The 19685-nt window shown below is 46.8% G+C and overlaps 1 long non-coding RNA gene across 1 annotated transcript; it reads right to left on the bottom strand.

The window, feature by feature from the left end:
• Positions 1-11081: 11081 nt before the first annotated feature.
• LOC117089003 lies at positions 11082-17867 on the bottom strand. Its single transcript, XR_004439461.1, has 3 exons — positions 17818-17867; positions 12770-12867; positions 11082-12301 (listed from the first exon to the last, which is right to left on the bottom strand). It is a non-coding gene; the product is annotated as an uncharacterized LOC117089003 (long non-coding RNA).
• Between the last annotated feature and the right edge of the window lie 1818 nt (positions 17868-19685).

Consider the following 19685-nt stretch of genomic DNA (forward strand, 5'->3'; position numbering starts at 1 on the left):
ACTCTGAACATGCAAAGCAATCATAGGAAATATAAACTCGTTTGGAGGTCTCACACTGTTCAATTTCAAATTACATGGAAAAGATCTACTCACCCAAAGACTATGGTAGTGGCCTAACAATGAAACCATGCAGACATAACAGAACCTAAATGTACATCTGTATGGAGTCAACACACTGTTTTCAAGAGAATGCCTGGAAGACAAAATGAGGAGTGGGATATCTGTTCAATTAATGAATCTGAAAATAATGGATATCCACATGAAAAAGAATGAAATAGGACCTTTATGTTACACAATACACAAATACCAACTCGAAATAAATGAAAACCTAAACACAAGACTCAAAAGCATAAAACTTCTACAGAAAAACACAGAGTGAGTGGAAGCTCAGGGCAACTTCATCTATGCTCATAGGTTGCAAAAATAAAAAACAGGAAATATATGGAAAATACACTCAAAATCAATGAAATGTATCAAAATTGTGATTTTTCTTTCTGGCCTGACCCAAAATCGCTGCTAACAAAAGGAAAACTCAACACATGAAAAAGAAAACTCAAGAACTACGGCATGGTAAAGGGAGCAATGAACCAATCAACAATGAGACGGCATTCTTCATATAGGGAGGGCATGATGAGGAATCACTTATCTGAAAGAGGTTGTTACATGGTATGCATGAGAAACTAATGCTACTAAGAAGCGAAACGTGCAAAACCAAGTATCCCAGCCAAAGTTGGGCAATGAACCTGAAGAGACATTTCTCAAAAGTCCTAGCTACTCAGGAAGCTGAGGTGGGAGTGAGCCAAGATGACACCACTACACTACAGCTTGAGCAACCAGAGCCAGACGCTATCTCAAGAAGAGACAAAAGAAATAAACTACACAGAGAAAGACAAACATCTCATTGTCTCACTCAGGAGTAATCTACAAAACTTTATTTCATAGAACTAGTAAGCATAACTGTTCTAAACGGGTTGAGGTTCAAAGGTGGGGCATAGTCAGAGATTGGAAACAGGTATAAAGTTACATATTCCCATGAGAGGAATGAAACCTGCAGTTCTTTTCCACAACAGCAGGGTGACTAGGTCTAATGTTATCAGAGTGTACTTTTCAAGAAAGCTAGAAAAGAGGATTCTGAATGTCTTCACCTCACTCTATGAGGAAAGACAGATGCTAAATACCCTGATTTCATCATTATACAATGTACGCATGGACCAAAGTGTCTCATTCTACCCTCTGGTAGTACACCTTTACCACAAGGTAAATTTTTATAAAGAAATGTAAAGGAACAGGCTGAGCATGGTGGCTGCTGCCTGCAACCCCAGCACTTTCAGAGGCTAAGGCAGGCGTATCACTTGAACCCAAGAGGTGGAGGTTGCAGTGAGCCAAGATTGCACCAGTGCACTCCAGTCTGAGCAACCAAGTGAGACACTGTCTCAAGAAATAAAAATTAAAAAAAAAAAATGACATTCAAGTGATCAACCAACATGAAAAAATGTGCAACCACAGCGCAATGCAGCTCCCAAACACAATGAGATATCATCTCACGTTGGTCACAATAGGCATTTTTTCAAAGTCAAAACAACATGCTGTCAAGGCAGCAAAGGAAAGGGAACGCTGCTACACTCTTGGTCAATGTGAAAACTAGTTCACACTGTGGAAACCAGTTTAGAGATTCTCAAAGAACTTAAAACAGAACTACCGTCAGACCCAGCAATGCCACTACACTCGATATCTACCCAAAAGACAATAAATCCTTCTATCAAAAAGACAGATGCTCTCCCACATTGATGGCCTTGCTATGCACAAGAACAAAGACATGGAAGCATCCTAGGGGAGCAGCAACAATGGATTCAACTTTTTTTTTTTTTAATGTGGTGCATACACATCACAAAATACTGCGCTGCCATAAGAAGAACACACAATCACGTCCTAAGCAGCATGGATAGACCTGGGGGTTATTATGTTTAGCAAACCAAGGCAAGAACAGCAAACCAAACCCTCCATGTTCTCACTCATGAGTGGGAGCTAAACAGTGAATACATTCGAACATAAAGATGGAAACAGACACTGGGGACTATCAGATGTAAAAAGGAGGCAGAAAGGGGGTATGGGCAGAAGGGCCACCTGATTGGCACTTTGCTCACTGCCTAGGTGATGGGGTCAGTGGCCACAAGCCTCAGTGTCATCAAATGCTCACATGTAACTAACCTGCAATTTAATCAAAATAAAGTCTATTGTTTTGTTTTTTAAACAGATTTTCCCAGACACAGTGGCTCCCACAAGTACTCACGCACTTTGAGAGGCTGATGCAGGCAGATCACTTGAGCCCAGGAGTTCAAGAGAAGTCTAGACAACATGGCAAAACCCTACCTCTACAAAAAGTATTAAAAAATTAGTGGGGCATGGTGGTGCACACCTGTAGTCCCAACTACTTGGGAGGCAGAGGAAAAAAGGATCACTTGAGCCGGGGAGGTCAAGGCTGCAATGAGCCAAGATCACAGTGCTGCACTCCAGCCTGGGTTACCGAGTGATACACAATATCAAAAAAAAAAAAAAAAAACCACTTGGTCACGTGGGGCCAGGAATTTGAGACCAGCCTGGCCAACATGGTGAAACTCTATCTCTACTAAAATATAAAAGTTACCTAGGTGTGGTGACACATCTGTAATGCCAGCTGCTCAAGAGGCTGAGGCAAGAGAAAAGCTTGAACACAGGAGGCGGAGGTAGCAGTGAGCCAAGATTACACCTCTGCACACCAGCCTATGTGACAGAATGAGACTGTATTTGAAAAAGGGGTGCTTAGAGAAATTTGGGAGTGGTGGTGTAAATATTGTGTATTTCAATTGTGATAGTTCCATAAGTCAATGATTTTTTAAAAAATTATACTAGGTTTTATTAGCTACACCAAAAAGAGTAAATTTTACTGTAAATTAAAATAGAAATGTTTCAAATGTTAATGTTTTAAAATGTTTATTATATCATTACGGTTGTCAAAAACATATTTATTTTAAATGTTTAATGTTCCCTACCATGGATGCAACATAGTTTATTTCACCTCCCCTTACTGTTCAACATTTAGGCTATTTCCATTTTTTCCTCCATGAACACATTTACTTTTTTTGTTGTTTTTTGGAGACAGTCTCGCTCTGTCACCCAGGCTGGCATATAGTGGCACAATCTTGGCTCACTGTAACCTCTGCCTCCCAGGTTCAAGCTATTCTCCTACCTCAGCCTCCCACACATTAAGAATTTTTAGCTGAAGTTTTATCTCCCCAAGACAGATTTCTAGAAGTGGAATGACTTGATTAAAAGGAATGTACATTTTTATGATTTTTCATACATGTTTCTGAAATCCAGTCTCCCTTGGGCAGGCCTGAGAATGCCCACTACTCCCCATCAGCCTCTGGTGCTCCCAGTTGAGCTTCACCCACACATTTCACAGCAATCTGGGCCCCTGGGTGGCTTAAACCTGTGCCTCCTCCAGGCTCCCCACCTCCCCCAGACCTGGCTACCCCCAATCTCCACTCTGGGCCTCCCTCCTTTTATCTGGTCTACACCACCCTCTCACCAGAAGCACACAAATCTGATGATCAGTCTCCTACCCAAATCCCTCCAAAGACTGACTCCTCCTGGATCTGAGGATAAAAGCGGGCCACAAGGACCCTGTGGTCTGTCAGCCTCTCCCTTTGTGTTCCCTGGGAGCTCCCCTCCACAGCCCTTGGTCTCCTCTCCACTGGCACTGCTGCCTCTGAGGGGCACCCATCACCAGCCAGTGTTACTTGATCAGTGAGACCAGTATTGGCATCCCCCCACTGTAGAGGAGGGACCCCCTCCCCATTTATTGCTCCAAAAATGGGCCATGATCTGTCTTGACTGGACAGTCATCCTCTGTTTGGACCACCCTCCCTGTGTCGCCCAGCCTGGGCCCCAGTAAGCCTTTATGAGCAAGTCAATGAGAGGATGGCATTGGGACAGACCAAGCCAAGCCCTTGATGCCTTCTTGGGATGCTTTGCAGATCACCACTTCCCTTGGGCATTTTGTTTAAAATACAGGATGTGCTGACATGCTCACAGTGTTCTCTTCACTGTTTATCAAAAAAGCCCAGGGTTGTCCTTGCTCCTCCCTCTCCTGTTCCTCCTTCTCCCGAATCTGTTCTCGTATCAGTCAAACTGCCTGGGTCACCACAACACCCTCCCTGGAGTGTCCCTAGTTCTGGATTCCCACCCCTGCCCACCCATCCAAGTCTGGTCTCCTCAATTCCCTGCAAATGGCCAACAGGACTCCCCAGATGAGTCTGTCCTCCAGGGATGAGTTCTCTGGGTCTGGGCCTGGTACCTGTCTAGCCTGCTCTCAGACCACCTTGACCCCAGGACTCATTGGCTCCAGCCCTGTGGGCCACCTGGAGCTTCTTGAAACTGCATGCCTGGGAGTCCTCTGCCAGGTGTCCTCTGCACCTGTCACTCATCCTCTATGGAGACCCCTTGGGCTTTCTCTGTCCCAGTCTCTGTCCTGCAAGCATCACACTGCATGTGGCTGTCACCTCACACAACTCGCTCTTTTTGTGGACTTGATTTGAGGTAAATCGGGTTCCTCCAGGACCTCAGCCCTGGCACAAAGCCTGACCTTGATGGGGACTCCTTGCCTAGAAGTCCTTGCAGGACACTGAGACCCCAGTCCCAGCCTGGCACCCACTAGTTTTAACCCTCCCCCAGTGGAGAGACTGCTGGAGTTGCACAGGGTCAGTGTCCTCATGGAAGCCCTCAGCATGGCCACTGCAAGAGTGGGCATCAGGCCGCAAGGCCCTCACCAATCAGGAACCCTCACTTTGTAGAAGGGGAAACTGAGACCACAGAGATGCACACATTAGCTCCATCAGCTCAGGGAACAGGGACAGAGAAGAGCTGGAGTTGGACTAACTAAAGTCATATGACTTTCTCAATCACTAGTGCTGCTAAGCTGACACTATCTTTATTATCTGGTTCCTTTCAGAGTTGATATTTGGAATAAAGTACAAGGCCTTGCCTTTATTTCTGTGAAACTACATCTTGATCTAGTTGTCCCAATCCACTGCATTTGGTGCAATTGTCCGAGGTACTCATGAACTCTGCCAGCTCTGTGATATCAGCTGAGTGACTTGGGTGGGTGGCCTCACCTCTCTGACCTCTGTCCTTATCTGTACAATGGGGATCACAGTAGGACCTGCCTATGAGGCCACCAAGATGGAGGTTCTGTCCCTGAAATGATAATCACGTGGGGTATAAAATTCACCAGTGATGAACAGGCCATAGTGACCCAGAAGGTTGTAAATGAACCCAGATGCTCAGTGCTTTGTCTGGGGATCTTCCCAAATAAAGGGAAGGCCTTGTACTTTTACCTCCCACCCACACAGAGGGCAAGGACTGGGGTTACCCAGGGAGAGGAGCTGCACCATGTCCCCCACAGGCCCTCTCCAGGGCCTTTCCCTCAGAGGCATCTGCACCGTGTGTGGGCTTGGGTTTCCTAGGAGGTGACCCTGGCTGAGGTCTAGTGACCCAGGGACCCAGAGAAGGCCCCCACAACATCAGCGGGAGCCCACCACCTGGTGCATGGGGAGGTGGCCCCTACCCAGTGTGGGAAAGGGCGTGGAGGCGGCACATATGCAGTGGGAGGAGGGGGAGGGGAGGGGAGAAAGGAGGAGCCTGGGTGCCCTGTGGGGACAGCGGTTGCCATCCTCTGTGAACATCCTGCCGGTGCCTCCATTCCTGCCCTACCCAGAGGACTGGGGCGGGGCTAGTGAGACGGTGGCCTTGGTGCCAAATTTAAATAGGGCCAGAAATCTCAGGAATCAGCGTAAGTAATATATTAATATGATATTTAAAAATAAAAATTAGGCCGGAAATGGGCTAATTACAGGCTCATGCCTGTAATCCCAGGACTTTTAGAGGTCGGGGCGGGTGGATCACTTGAGGTCAGGAGTTCGAGATCAGCCTGGCCAACATGGTGAAATGCCATCTTTACAAATAAAAAAATTAGCCTGGCATTGTAGAGTGTACCTGTAATCCCAGCTACTTGGGAGGCTGAGGTAGGAGAATCACTTGAACCTGGGAGGCAGATGTTACAGTGAGCTGAGTTCATGCCACTGCACTCTAGCCTGGGTGACAGAGTGAGAACCGACCTCAGAAAAAAAAAAGAAGAAAATTTAACTCAAGTTCCTGATGGACAAAATAGTAACTCCTTAGTGAAAGCTAGTGCCTGCCCAAGTCCCTCTAGGGGTTCATGTTCCTCCTCACCCCTCTGGCTTCTGTCCTTCACAGGCCTCCACATTCCATAAAATCTCTCAACCCTTACCTGCCCCACAGGCTCTCCAGGCTGGACCGACCACTTCCCTCCCAGGCTTCCATCTCCAGCTGGGAGGAGCCAGGTGGGGCCTGTTTATGGGGGAGCCTTGCCTCATTGTACTTCTGCCAGTACCTGCACCCCAGTTGTGCCATGTGGAGACCCCCTTCCCACAGAGCCTGAGGTCCCTTCAAGACCCCTTGGCCAGAGCCTATGGCTTCCCATCGCTCTAGGTGGGGCACAGCTCTTGTTCGTGTGTGAGACATCGACCTACACTCTTAGTCTTCCATCTCAGAGTTGAACTCAGAGCTCTTTTCAACTGCTGGTCTAACCAGGCATGAGTCTCCAACCACTTTGAAATATTTTTGGTGGAAAGGAGGGTCTTTGTTGGCTCCCCTACTCTAGGGCAGTGATAGGGAAGAGGTGAGGGTCTCCTGCTGTGCCCAGGCCCCGCAGCAGTGAGCTGCCAGATCTCCCGGGGGTGGTTGCTGCCTCTTAGGACACTGTGCCCTGCTAAGGCAGATACACCCTGAGATGCGAGCAACAAAAGTCTGGCCCTTCCTGGGTCCTCTGTGCCTGCCCTCTCACTCAGCCCCTTATATGGCCATCACCCACAGCCTCCTGCTGGCTTCTCAGGCCTCTGGCCAGACAGCTTTTGGGGGGTGATGGGTAATTTGCTAGTTCTCTTTTCAAACCCACCCAGTTGCTCTGTAAAATACTTCCTGAGCCCTGAGGCCAATCAGCATGGGATGGGGTGTGGCCAATACACCCTCAGTGCCCTTTCCTGTCATGCAGGGGCTCAAGGTGTCATCAGCAAGGGTCTGATGTGCTCACTGCTGTGGAAGCTGCAGAGGGAGGAGCAGCTCCAGGAGCTCATCCAGGACCTGCTGGCCCCTGCCTGCAGGAAGATGCAGGAGAGGGTCTGGTGCCTCTTCACCATGAGGAAGGTGAGAACAGGAAAAGCACTGGTGATGATCCTGACACCCAGCGGTCACTGAGTGCCTCCTGTGTGCCAGGCATTGTCTCCAAACCTCACATTTAGAAAACCCTCAAGCGAGGTGATGTCTGCCTTCACAGCTGAGGAAATGGAGGCGCAGTGTCTTGTCTCTCACCCCGGGTCACACAGGATCACAGTCAACATCCTGGCCTCAAACCTGTGGGAGCACAAAGACTCAGAGCTTGTGGTGGTTGGGGGGTGTTCCCACATTGGGCTCCTCATTGTGAGAATGGGCCAGTCACTGAACCCCAGAGTCCCTGGCTTGGCTGTGGTCACATCCCCTTGCTGGGGGGGTCCTCTGAGAGTCTCTTTAGAGGCCTGGGTGAGTATTTCTCCAAGTGTGGCCCCTGAACCAGACCCCGGGTGGTGTGCAGAAAGGCATGTTCCCAGGACCTGTCCCAGCCCCATCGTTCTTAGGTTTCGACTGAGTTCCCTTTCTGTGGGACCAGGAGAGTGGCTTTCCAGGTGAGAGCTTTCTCTCTGAAACTGCAGCCTCCCCAGCTTCCCTGCATCCTCCTGTGTCCACTGTGACCACCATCCTTGCCATCAATTTCTGTTTCATCCCCAAGGGGAGCTCCTGAGGACAAGGCTTTGTTCTGTTTGCTGCTCCAGACCCAAAGGTCACAGCAGGGGAGTTTTGGTCCCAAGTTGAGAATTACCTGGCCCAAAAGAGTGCTGAGGTGGGAAACCCAGCTCTTGCCTCAGCATCTCACTGCATGAATGAATCAGGGAATCCCTGCAGCAGGGGGACAGGGTGGCACCTCCCCTGAGACTGCAGGCATGAGGGTCAAAAGAGGGCTGGGGTGAGAGGGGGTGAGAAGAGGCCCCCACAGGCTGTTAGAAATTCCCTGTGTTGGTGGCCTGCCGAGAAGTATGTGGCCCTGGATGCACAAGTCACCAGTCTGCTCCTGAAGCTGCTACACTCACCTGTGGGCAGGGTGTACCTGAAGGCCACCAAGGCCCTCACCATGCTGCCGGAGGCCACTGAGGGCTGCAAGGTTGTGCAGGCCCACATGCATACCTTCTGTGTCCTGCAGGAGGACAATGACTACAGAGCAACCAACCCCTGACCAGTGGTACAATGTCTACAGAGCATCCCCTGACCAGGGGTACAATGTCTACAGAGCACCCCCTGACCAGGGGTACACCAGCTTGGGCAAGTGTTACAAGGGACGAGGGAGCCCTGGGCCTCTCTGGGCTCTGACCTTCCGTGGCAGGACTGCAGAGGGCCCACAACACTGCCTTCTCCCAGCCAGGCCCTTCCCTCCCTTTCCCAAACTCACAGGTTCCTCACCGCTCTCTGCCTTAGACTCAGGACTCATCTCATTATGTCCTTCATCCCTGTTTGCACCAAGGGCTGCAAGAAGCTCAGCTCACCTCACCTTCATGGCCCTGAATACTCCTTTTCTGACCCAATCTGCTGAAACATTTTTTCCAAGCCCTCCGGTGGCCCCAGGGCCTCAGCATCTCCCTGGAACATTCTTCCCTTTCTTGCCTGGACTGAAATCTAGCTCTTCTGAGATCTGCTTCCCCACCCAAGGCATCCTCCTATGTGGGACTACTTTCCTCCCTCCTTGCCCCTCATGCCCTCACTGGAATCCAACAGGCACTTACAGACCATCTCCTGTGCCCATTCTGAGGAGCCCTCTGGTTCTGAATCCCTGCACAGGCTCTGTGGCCCTGGCCTTCTCCCCTCCCCAGCACCACACCACCAGATTGCTCTTGTAGGGCACTATGTGGTCTCCATGTGGCTGAGCCCAACCGCCAGTCCTCAGGCCTCATCTTTCTCTGGCCATGAGCATTTCCCCAGTGGAGCCTCACCACTTCCCCTCCCTGAAACACTCCCAGGAAATGAGGCCACTTCTCTGTCATTTTGGTGTTCAGTAATGTGCTATTGTGCTCGTTAAGAAACTGATACACATCGTGGTGTGTTTAAGCCTTTAGGGAAGTGGAAGGATACTGGGGGCTGCTCTGTGAGCACCTCTATGCTATACCAAGTCAGATCAGTGAGGGAAACTGGACCGCTACACTGCAGGGCTACCTCCCCCTCCAGGATGCTTTTCACATCTTCCATGATCCCCTCCCTGGAGACCTTCCATGGCCCAGACTCATCTTAGGCCTCCCTGTTCTCTCCATGTGCTGCTGGGGTGCCTGCGAATCATATAATGAGCGGTGCTGTCACTGAACTGACTGCCCGTGGGGACTCGTTGTCTTTGCTGCATTCCAGGCTCCACCACAGACTCTGCGTCCACAGGTAACTGTGGTCCTGGCTGCTCTCTGCCATCAGGTTTCTCTTCCATTTTTACTTATTGCCTAAAGAACTTCATACAAAATTCTACTTAAAAACATTTTATTGCACCGTCCCACATAGAACACATCAAGTATTTTAATTTTTTTCTTCTTTCCTATCACTGTCTAAAACCACATTTTTTTTTACACAGTGAGACCCAGTGTGGTTGACTGTATCTAATTTTTAACTATTACATGGGCAATTTTTTTTTTTAAGAGATGGAGTCTTGCTCTCAGTGATTCTCTTTGATTATCTCTGTTCTCATTCCCTGAGAACAACCACATGCTCTATAGAAGCATAATCCTTCAATTGCACTCATACAACATGTCAGTAACTTTTCACTCCCTGAGCCAAGAGCTTCTCCATCCAAGTTTCAGTAAGACCAATTTCTGCCCCCTGGAGCAATGGGTAACACCAGCCTCACTAAGCTCACATGCCCAGCTGTGGAAACACATTTCATTTTATGGTAAGTCTACTTTGCCACCACAGTCTACTAGTATGTTAGTTTATAGACTAGCCTTTGGTGTTAAAGAGATCCAGCTCTTTGTGTGTCTCTTGAGTAATTTACATAGCTGAGACTCACATTCCTCATCTATATAATGACTATAACAAAACTAATTCTGTCTCAAAGTGATTGTGACACTTCAAGGAGGCAACATAGAGAAGTGCCCATAGAGTATCTGATACACAATTTATATCTGTTATTATTTTCATTCTTATAACTTAAGTACCTGCTTATTAACTACAGTCATATGTGGCAGAATGACATTTTGCTCAGTGACAGACCACATGTATGACAGTGCTCCCATAAGATTATAACAAAGTGGAAAATTTCCATTTGCCTAGTGAAGTCGTAACTGTTGGAATGTCAGCACAGTGCATTACTTCCGTGTTTGTGGTGAGGCGGGTGTAAACAAACCTACTGCACTTCAGCATTAGAGTAAAACAACATTTCTTTTTGGTAACAATGTTAAGTAATACGTTGCACAAATGAAAGACTAACCACAGTGATGGAATTTTTAGAAAGAGATAAAACTAAGAGTTCACGAGGATTTGGAGAAATGGCTACTCACATATGCTGTTAGAGGAGCATGAATTGGTGTCATCATTTTGGAAAAAGTTTAACATTATTTATGACAATGAAAGATACGCCCCTTCTAAGAGTCTACTCCATAGAAGTGACTGCTGGTGTTATTCCAAAACCATTGACAAAAATACTCAAAGCATCATTACTTGAGATAGACACAATTATATTAAAAATAACCCTGGCCAGGCATGGTTGCTCACGTCTATAATCCGAGGACTTTGGGAGGCTGAGGCAGTCAGATCACCTGAGGTCAGGAATTTGTGACCAGCCTGGCCAACGTGGTGAAACCCTGTCTCTGTCAAAAATACAAAAACTTAGCCAAGTGTGGTGGCAGGTGCCTGTAGTCCCAGTTACTCGGGAGGCCAAGGCAGGAGAATGGCATGAACCTGGGATGTGGAGCTTACCGTGAGCCAATATCCTGCCACTACACTCAAGCCTGGGTGACAGAGCAAGATTCCAGCCCCCAAAAAAAGAAAACAAAGAGAGAAAAAGAAAGTCTAGAAATCAAATGATGAATATCAACTTGGAGAATAAAACCAAAGCCAAATTTTTGAAAACAGGAAATATTGTGATACTATCTTTTGTAGGAAGAAACTCTTCGCTTCCCCAAAAATTAGAGAACTGGGGAGAAAGAAGCCTCATCTCAGAATCTATGCTGGATTGGGAAGTGGAGGCTGGAAATGTGCTCAAGGTCAAACTTTCCTTCTCCCTTCAAAGGAGACTGGAGTTTTACCAGTGAGCCCAGAGTGAATATTCACTCCACCATCCACCCCGGGAAATCCCTTTAAACCAAGAATGCACAGTGAGGACAGAAACATGACTGTGCACTAACAAGTCCTGAAAGTTCAGAGAGTGATTCTTGATTTCTCCTTGGCACACAGCAGAAGAACTGTGTCTCTAGGTTCCAGGAAATGCCTGTGAGAAAGCTGTGTCCCCCAGATTCCCTTCAACACAGAAGACACCCAGTGCTTAAGCCTACACCCCTTGTGACTGATCCCAAGGAGTGTTGATTAATCAAAACCAAAGGCTCTGATTTTCCACAGGCAGAAAAGAGCAAGTGGACTGGAAAGAGAATCTCTCATGAACGCAGCACCCTCATAGCCCATACAGACTGTTCTTACCATGATGCCAAGAAACTCTGAAAACAACAAGCCAGACCTCACACATATTTCCATTTTCCTTCTGATTTCAAACCCCCTCCTTCAGCCCCTCCTCAAAATCAGCAGGGATAACCTGGAGGCTCCTGGGACTGGATGAGTCTCCTCATCACTTATACTCTCCAGTGTCAAGTCTTTAGAAACAAAACCAGCAGGATAAGTCATCAGAGTGACTCACCCACTCCTCCTACTTTAGCTAAAGCTGAATGATGGGTTAGTCTCCCAACCCACGCTGCTTCATACGTGAGCCCCAAATCTTTCTTCTGGGTTGACAAACCTTCCTATAGCTTCTTGGGCCAGCGTTCTATACTGGCAAAATCACTTTCATGAAAACCCCAAGCCTCTTTCCCAGCAGGAAGCCAGAATTAGGTTTCTCTATGATGAACCTAGCAAGTTTTCTCCTCGGGAAGTGAATTATTTCATGGTACATGCCGCTTTCTTTCCAAGCTCTTATCTGCAATTATATAAAAGAAAACATGAGAATCAGATTCTGTTGTGTGCTTCACACAGATCTGTTATTCTCTGGACAACGATAAAAAACCAGAAGGCAGTACAGTGATTGAGCCATAGGCTGAAATACCCAAAGACTAGCACAGAGGATAGCTACAGAAAAACAAAACCTCTATTCACAGAATTAACCTTTAAATTTAATTTTATATGCAAATGCACAATGCTTCATCCAAGGAGGAAAACTGGTATTTTGGAAAATGCCTCAGTATTCCAGTTGATAATGGATGCTGTCATTTAGAAGCAGCACAACGTGCCAAGTATCAGTTGGGAAGAAACTCCTACTAATTCCAGCCCCACAAAGACAATAGTGTACAGTGTACATAATGTGCATTTCCAGGTTTTGAAATCAAAATTAATTGAGAAGAATCAAGAAAGCAAGATTGCTGTGGAAGACAAAAAAAGTGAGCCTTACCTGGACATCACCATCATCATCATCATCACCATCTTTATCATCATCTTCATCTTTGCATTGTGGTGAACAACTTAAAAACAGGCCATCCTCAGGACGAGCTGGAAGGACACAGAGGAAAGATCAGTGCACCGGTGGTTGGTGACTGTGAGTCAGTTAGGGAGCTTTGCTGGATGTGGTGTATGAAGGTGGTTGATTAACAAGCACGGACTGAGTTGATGCTGGGCTATTCCCCTGAGGGGAAGAGGGATGGCACAGGAGGGGAGCAGGAAACACATGAGACATGGAGGTCTTGGCCTTGTACTAGAGGCATCAGGCAGCAACACAAAACAGTCAACCCAAAATGGAAATAAATGCACACTGAGGGTTAATGGAAGAGTGCCTTCCTCCCTCTCAAATGTTTTGAAAGTCTACAAAACAAATAGCATTTTCTTAACGTATTCAAGACCATGTCAGTACACTAGGATCTAATTATGCTGGTGCCACATTAACATCTGTTTCAAAGGATTTATTACTTGATTAAAAGCCTATTTCATTGGAAATGGACTCAATTTTACCCAAATTACTCTATTGTATTAATCACAAATTCTTTTTCATAGAGATCATTTAAAAATTCAATATTAAAATGCTATAATTAAAAATAGTGATGATTTCCCATTTGTAAGTCATCTTCTGAAATGACTTGTACACACTCTTTTGGGGCCCTGTGATCAGGGGATTCAGCAGCTTCTGTGTGACTCTCCCTGGGGAGATTCCCTAAAAATCCAGCTTCATTCAAACAGGCCAAGCTCACACAGCCTGCTCTAGCTACACCAATGAAGCTGAGAGATGTGACTTTAAACACTTTCTACCATGAAAAAATGTTCATGAGTATGGGGGTGATTTTTGGTTAACTAGTTTACATAAAAATTATTTTCTTGGCCGAGTTCTCTGGCTCACACCTGTAATCCCAGCACTTTGGGAGGCTGTGGCCCTCTGTGGCTCCCACATCCAACTTGCCAGGCTCTATGGTAGCAGATTCTGATGTTGCAGCAGCCACAGCCTCATAAATATCAGATTCATAACAGGGTGCCACATTCCCCCTGCACCAGCTACAGGTGCAGTCGATACAACAGGTCAGTATACACCCCATGGGGCACCCACACTCCTCTCCACTCCTGCCTGAGCCTTCAATGAAACTGAAATGGTGCCGTCCTAGCAGCCACACTACTGAGGCTGGCACAGCACTTGCAGAAGCAGCCTGACCCCAGGGAGATCTGGGGCCTCAGCACTTACTCTGCTGCCACCTCCCAAACTGGCTGGTCTATGAGGTCGGGGACCTGCTGTCTTCTCTGAAAAATAAACAAACATGACAAGCACCAAGAGGCACAAAAACTGCTGTGAGACAGCACAGTCGGAGCTCCTCTTCCTTCCACTACCAGCTACCGACTGAGGGTTGCTGGCCCTGACTGATGCCTATAATCCACAAAGCTTCCTATGTCACCTGGTTACCAGGAAACAGCCAGGTCAGGCTAGTGACTCACAATGTCCAGCCCCACAGCCTCATGCAATGCCTCACAATGCGCATCCCTGCTGCTGCCCACCTTGTGGCCACCCTGCCCCTCTGTGGTGACTGTACTATGCAGGCTTTTATTCACCCTGGGCTGCCTGAGCTTTCCAGTCCTGAGGAAAGTGCGGGGAAGTTATTACCTGAAGTCACTCTCAGCAAGAAACTCAATAGAAAACCCTGGTACAACCGGGAGTGGTGGTTCACACCTGTAATGCTAGCACTTTGAGAGTCTGAGGGGGTGGATCACCTGAGGTCAGGAATTCAAGACCAGCCTGGCCAACATGGTGAAACTCCATCTCTACTAAAAATAAAAACATTAGCTCAGTGTGGTGGTGGGCACCTGTAATCCCAGCTACTTGGGAGGCTGAGGCAGGAGAATTGCTCTAATCCAGGAGGCAGAGGTTGTGCAGTGAGCCAAGATCACACCATTGCACTCCAGCCTGGCTGACAAAGGTGAAAGTCTCTCTCAAGAAAAAAAAACAAGAAAACCCAGTTACTAAAGTCAGTTCCAGGAGCATTTCTGTTTTTCAGAGTCTGACGGCTTTCATTTGCTCACCAAATATAATTATACACAAGTTTTTGACTGTTTTTGTAACTAAATGCTTCTCTCCTGTCTTACAAGTGTTAGTTCTTATCTGCAACTCCACCATAGCTACCCCCAGGGCCCAGGTCCCACTCTCAATAGAGAGCCATGGCTGTGTATCCTGAATGAAAGCCTGGGACACATCACACTTTCCCCTCCTGGTCTATAAAACAGGGACAGAACACATCCTTCCCAGCTCTGTAATGCTATGACTTACCAATTCCCTTTTCTCCCTCTGTTTCTTCTTTCCATGGCAGGGGTACTCAGATATTTCTTTTATTTACTTATTTATTTATTTTTGAGTTGGAGTGTTGCTCTGTTGACCAGGATGAAGTGCAGTGGCACAATCTCGGATCACTGCAACCTCCACTTCCCAGTTTCAAGTGATTCTCCAGCCTCAGCCTCCTGAGCAGCTGGGACTACAGGCATGTGCCACTGCATCTGGCTAATTTTTGTAGTTTTAGTAGAGATGAGGGTTGCACCACGTTGGTCAGGTTTGTCTTGATCTCCTGACCTCAGGTGATCCACCCACCTCGGCCTCCCAAAGTGCTGGGATTACAAGCATGAGCCATCACACCCAGCCTCAGATATTTCTTTTACTGACAAATCATAAAGCATTATCTTCTCATACAAAATTGAGAACCCCACAGTGGGGTACCTTTGGCCTCATAGGATAAAGATGAACAGTCAACATCTGGCAAGCATTATATGCCTGACAGTGTTGCAACTGTGGCATACTCATTTAACCCTCAGAAACAGTCCCATTGTACACATTTTACAGCATAAATCTAGATGGGAAAGTCAAGTAACTTCCCCAAGGTCCCACTACTGCTCAGTGAGTTCAGGCAGGTGAGCAAACAAAGCCTTAGAGTTCAGTTGTCTGAGGCTACACTGCTGGACAGTGGACAGTGGATGAACCTGGAATACAAAGGCTCATTCACTGTCCAGCACTAGAGTTTAAGTAGAGTTTAAATTTTATTCTGGAAACATGAGAGTCACTGAACCACACAGAGGTGAGAAGTCCCTATCAGACGTGTTTGCAGTGAGGTCTCTCTGCACAATAGAAGACTGATGGAAGCAATGGGACCAATTAAGAGACATTATGTTGGGAGGCCGAGGTGTGTGGATCATTTGAGGTCAGGAGTTCGAGACCAGCCTGGCTAACATGGTGAAACCCCATCTCTACTAAAAATATAAAAATTAGCCTGGCGTGGTAGCAGGCACTTGTAGTCCCATCTACTCAAGAGCCTGAGGCAGGAAAATTGTTTGAACCCGGGAGTTAGAGGTTGCAGTGAGCCAAGATCATGCCATTGAACTCCAGCCTGGGTGAAGAGAGAGATTCTGTCTCAAACAAACAAACAAACAAACAAAAAACAGAGAGAGAGAGAGAGACATTATGTTCATCTGGAAGAACAGGTAAGGCTAAAGGCAATGGAAATGACTGAAGTGGATGGAAAAGTTTTGTGATCATTTGGGAGAGAGAACAGGAAGCATCAGATGATTAGATGTGGAAGAACAGGGGAAGTAAAAGGAAAAACAGGCTGCTGAGGCTCTAGTTTGAAGGACTGGGTAAATAGCAGTGACTTTCTCCTACACAGAGAACGTAGGAAGAGGAGTAGGTATGGGGAATAAGATAGTTTTCAGCTGGGCGCAATGACTCACGCCTGTAATCCCAGCACTTTGGGAGGCTGAGCTGGGTAGATTATGAGGTCAGGGGTTTGATACCAGCCTGGCCAACATGGTGAAATCCAATCTGTACTAAAATTACAAAAATTAGCCAGATGCGATGGCGGGTGCCTGTAGTCCCAGCTACTCAGGAGACTAAGGCAGGAGAATCACTTGGACTCAGGTGGTGGAGTTTTCAGTGAGCTGAGATTGTGCCACTGCATTCTAGCCTGAGTGACAGAGCTCAGGCTCTGTCAAAGTGTCAAAAAAAAAAAAAAGAGATAGTTTTAGACTATTAAGTATTGCATTGAAATGGAGCTCTCTGGTAAAAAATTAGATGGAAACCTCTGTAGGATAACTCCATTCTGTGACATCACAACTCATATTTAAAAAAATACACACACGAAGTCAAACCATTATGGAAATTTCCTAAAATACATACTAAAATATGACAACTTTTTAGTTATTACTTTCATAGAGCAACTTTGAATTTATGATCACAGAAATGAGGTGTCATGTAAAATAAAGCTGTTATATAAAAATGACATTTAAATTTGATTGCCATCAAAGTATATAAAAAGCAATTGAAGCCATGGGTATGGCAGGGATTGCTTTAAAAAGGTGTGTCTAATGAAGGGAGTTGGAAAGAAGGGAGACTTGGGGGCAGGGTGCGGTGGCTCACACCTGCAATCCCAACACTTTGGGAGGCCTACACAGGCGGATCACCTGAGGTCAGGAGGAGTTCGAGACCAGCTTGGCCAACATGGTGAAGCCTGTCACTACTAAAAATACAAAAATTAGCCGGGCATGGCAGTGGGCACCTATAATCCCACCTATTCAGGAGGCTCAGGCAGGACAATTGCTTGAACCCAGGAGATGGATGTTGCAGTGAGCTGAGACGGTGCCACTGCACTCCAGCCTGGGTGACAGAGCAACACTCTTTAAAAAAACAAAATAGAAAAGAAAGAAGACTTGGGGAAAAGGGATGTTTAAGTGGCATTAACTAAAGCCTACAAATGTAAGCAGTGAGAGTCAGGGTACCTGAGTGTTCATCAGAAATGGTCAAATGGGTGAGTATCATCACAATGGAGATGGAGTCTGCTTCTCATTTCTATAATTGCTGTACCTAGCACAGTACCTTGTCAACAGGGACTCAATACATAATACCCCAATGAACACAGTAAAATTCTGCCAGTTCAAAACTATGTCCATACCCACCAACTTCCCTCATGGAGTTTTACTTCTTTCACTTACTGTAATGTTTTGAAGTCCTTGCCTCCTGTATGCATAGTTTCTTTTCTTTGTATAACTGAGCAGCTCTCCACTGTATGCACAGACCACATGGGTCTATCCATTCTTCAGATAACGGGACCCTTGGGTTGTTTCCAGTTATTGCCTGTAGTGAATGAGGCTGCTGAGAACATTTATGTATATGTCTTTTTTACACATGCTTTCATTTCTTTTAGATAAATTCCTAGGGGTGAAATTGCTAGGTCAAATGGCTACTTTATGCTTATCTTTTTTTCACCTTTCTTATTCATAGAAAATATTATACTGATACATAATATTGAACATTTCTATGAGGTGCATGTGCTGTTTGGTTCCATGCATCCAACATGTCATCATCCAGACAGTGAATTTGGAGTATGGCTTTGAGTATTTACCATTTCTATGTGTTGAGTATATTTGAAGTTCTCTCTTGTAGCTATTTTGAAATATACAATACATTATTGCTAACCATAGCCACCCTAGTCTGCTATCCAACATTAGGACACACTCCTTGCATCTAACTGTAGGTGTGTATTCATTGACCAACCTCTCTGCATTCCCTTGTTATACCCAGAGGAGAGGGGAAGGAGAGAAAGGAGCTGTGGGTGGCTGAATTAGGGCCCAGGGATGGCTGTATCCCAGTCCTGGGACCTGTCCATGTGCTGTGTTGTGTGGCCACAGGGACTTTACAGATGTGAGGATGTGAAGGAGCCTGAGGTGGAAGATGATCCTGGGTTATCTGGGTGGGTCCAAGGTGGGGTCTTTATAAGGGAAAGAAGGAGGCAGGAGGGTCAGATTGAGAGCAGGTGTGGGGGTGGAGGGAAAGAAAGGGAGAGAAAGAGGAAAGGTGAGAGAAGAGTGGGGAGAGAGAGAGAAGAGTGGGAGAGAGACTTGAAGATGCTGAGCTCTGACTTTCAAGTTGGAGGAAGGGGCCAGAAGCCCAGGGTGTCCTCTAGAAGCTGGAAAAATCCTGGAAATGGATTCTCCCCAGAGCTCTCAGAAGGAGCCTGGCCTGGCTGGCATCCTGATTTTAGCACTCTAGGATTCATTTTGGACATCTGACTCCACACCAGGAGAGAATCAGTATGTGATGTTTTAGGCCTCTAAATTAGGGGTCATTTGTGACAGCAGCCACAGGAAAGTCAAACAGGAGCCATCGGAGAGACTCCCTAGGATGCCCCGAGTGCACCTCCCTGGCCCCATCCACAGAAACACAGGCCTGACCACTGCAGGTGCCCTCACCCCTCTAACACCCTGCTCAGCAGGAATCATGCAGGAAGGGCTGGATGTGGCTGGGCCATGCTCTCTCCCCCGACATCTTCTTCTCAGAAAGCAGCTGGAGCCCCAGACCCAGGGAGCCTCCCAGAGAAATTCCCAACACAGGACCTGGTTTTCCACCTGAGGCTCAGGATCCAATGGAGAAGTGTTTCCCAAAAATGATGCTTCCTCCAAAGATGACCAGTGACTTTCTGTGCCAAAAATCTGAGAAAATCTCCATGTCCTAGGGCTGCCAGGCAGTCACCTGTGCACATGTCGGAGCCCAAATACCATCAATAGTGAGGCCGTGGGTAAAACACATCCCCACTTTTAATTGTGATGAGATGCCTGGCCTCAGTATTGAAAACACCAATTTCCCTTGAGCAGACTTGTTCAATCTCTTAGAAATGATGGAGCACACCAGTCTGAACAACTGGTGAAACCCTGTCTCTAATAAAAATACAAAATTTAGCCAGGCATTGTGGCAAGTACCTGTAATCCCAGCTACTCAGGAGGCTGAGGCAGGAGAATTGGTTGAATCTGGAAGGCAGAGGTTACGGTGAGCTAAGATTGTGCCATTGCACTGCAGCCTGGGT

The sequence above is a fragment of the Trachypithecus francoisi genome, unplaced genomic scaffold, assembly GCF_009764315.1.
Source record: "Trachypithecus francoisi isolate TF-2019V2 unplaced genomic scaffold, Tfra_2.0 Contig00787, whole genome shotgun sequence".
Lineage (NCBI taxonomy): Eukaryota > Metazoa > Chordata > Mammalia > Primates > Cercopithecidae > Trachypithecus > Trachypithecus francoisi.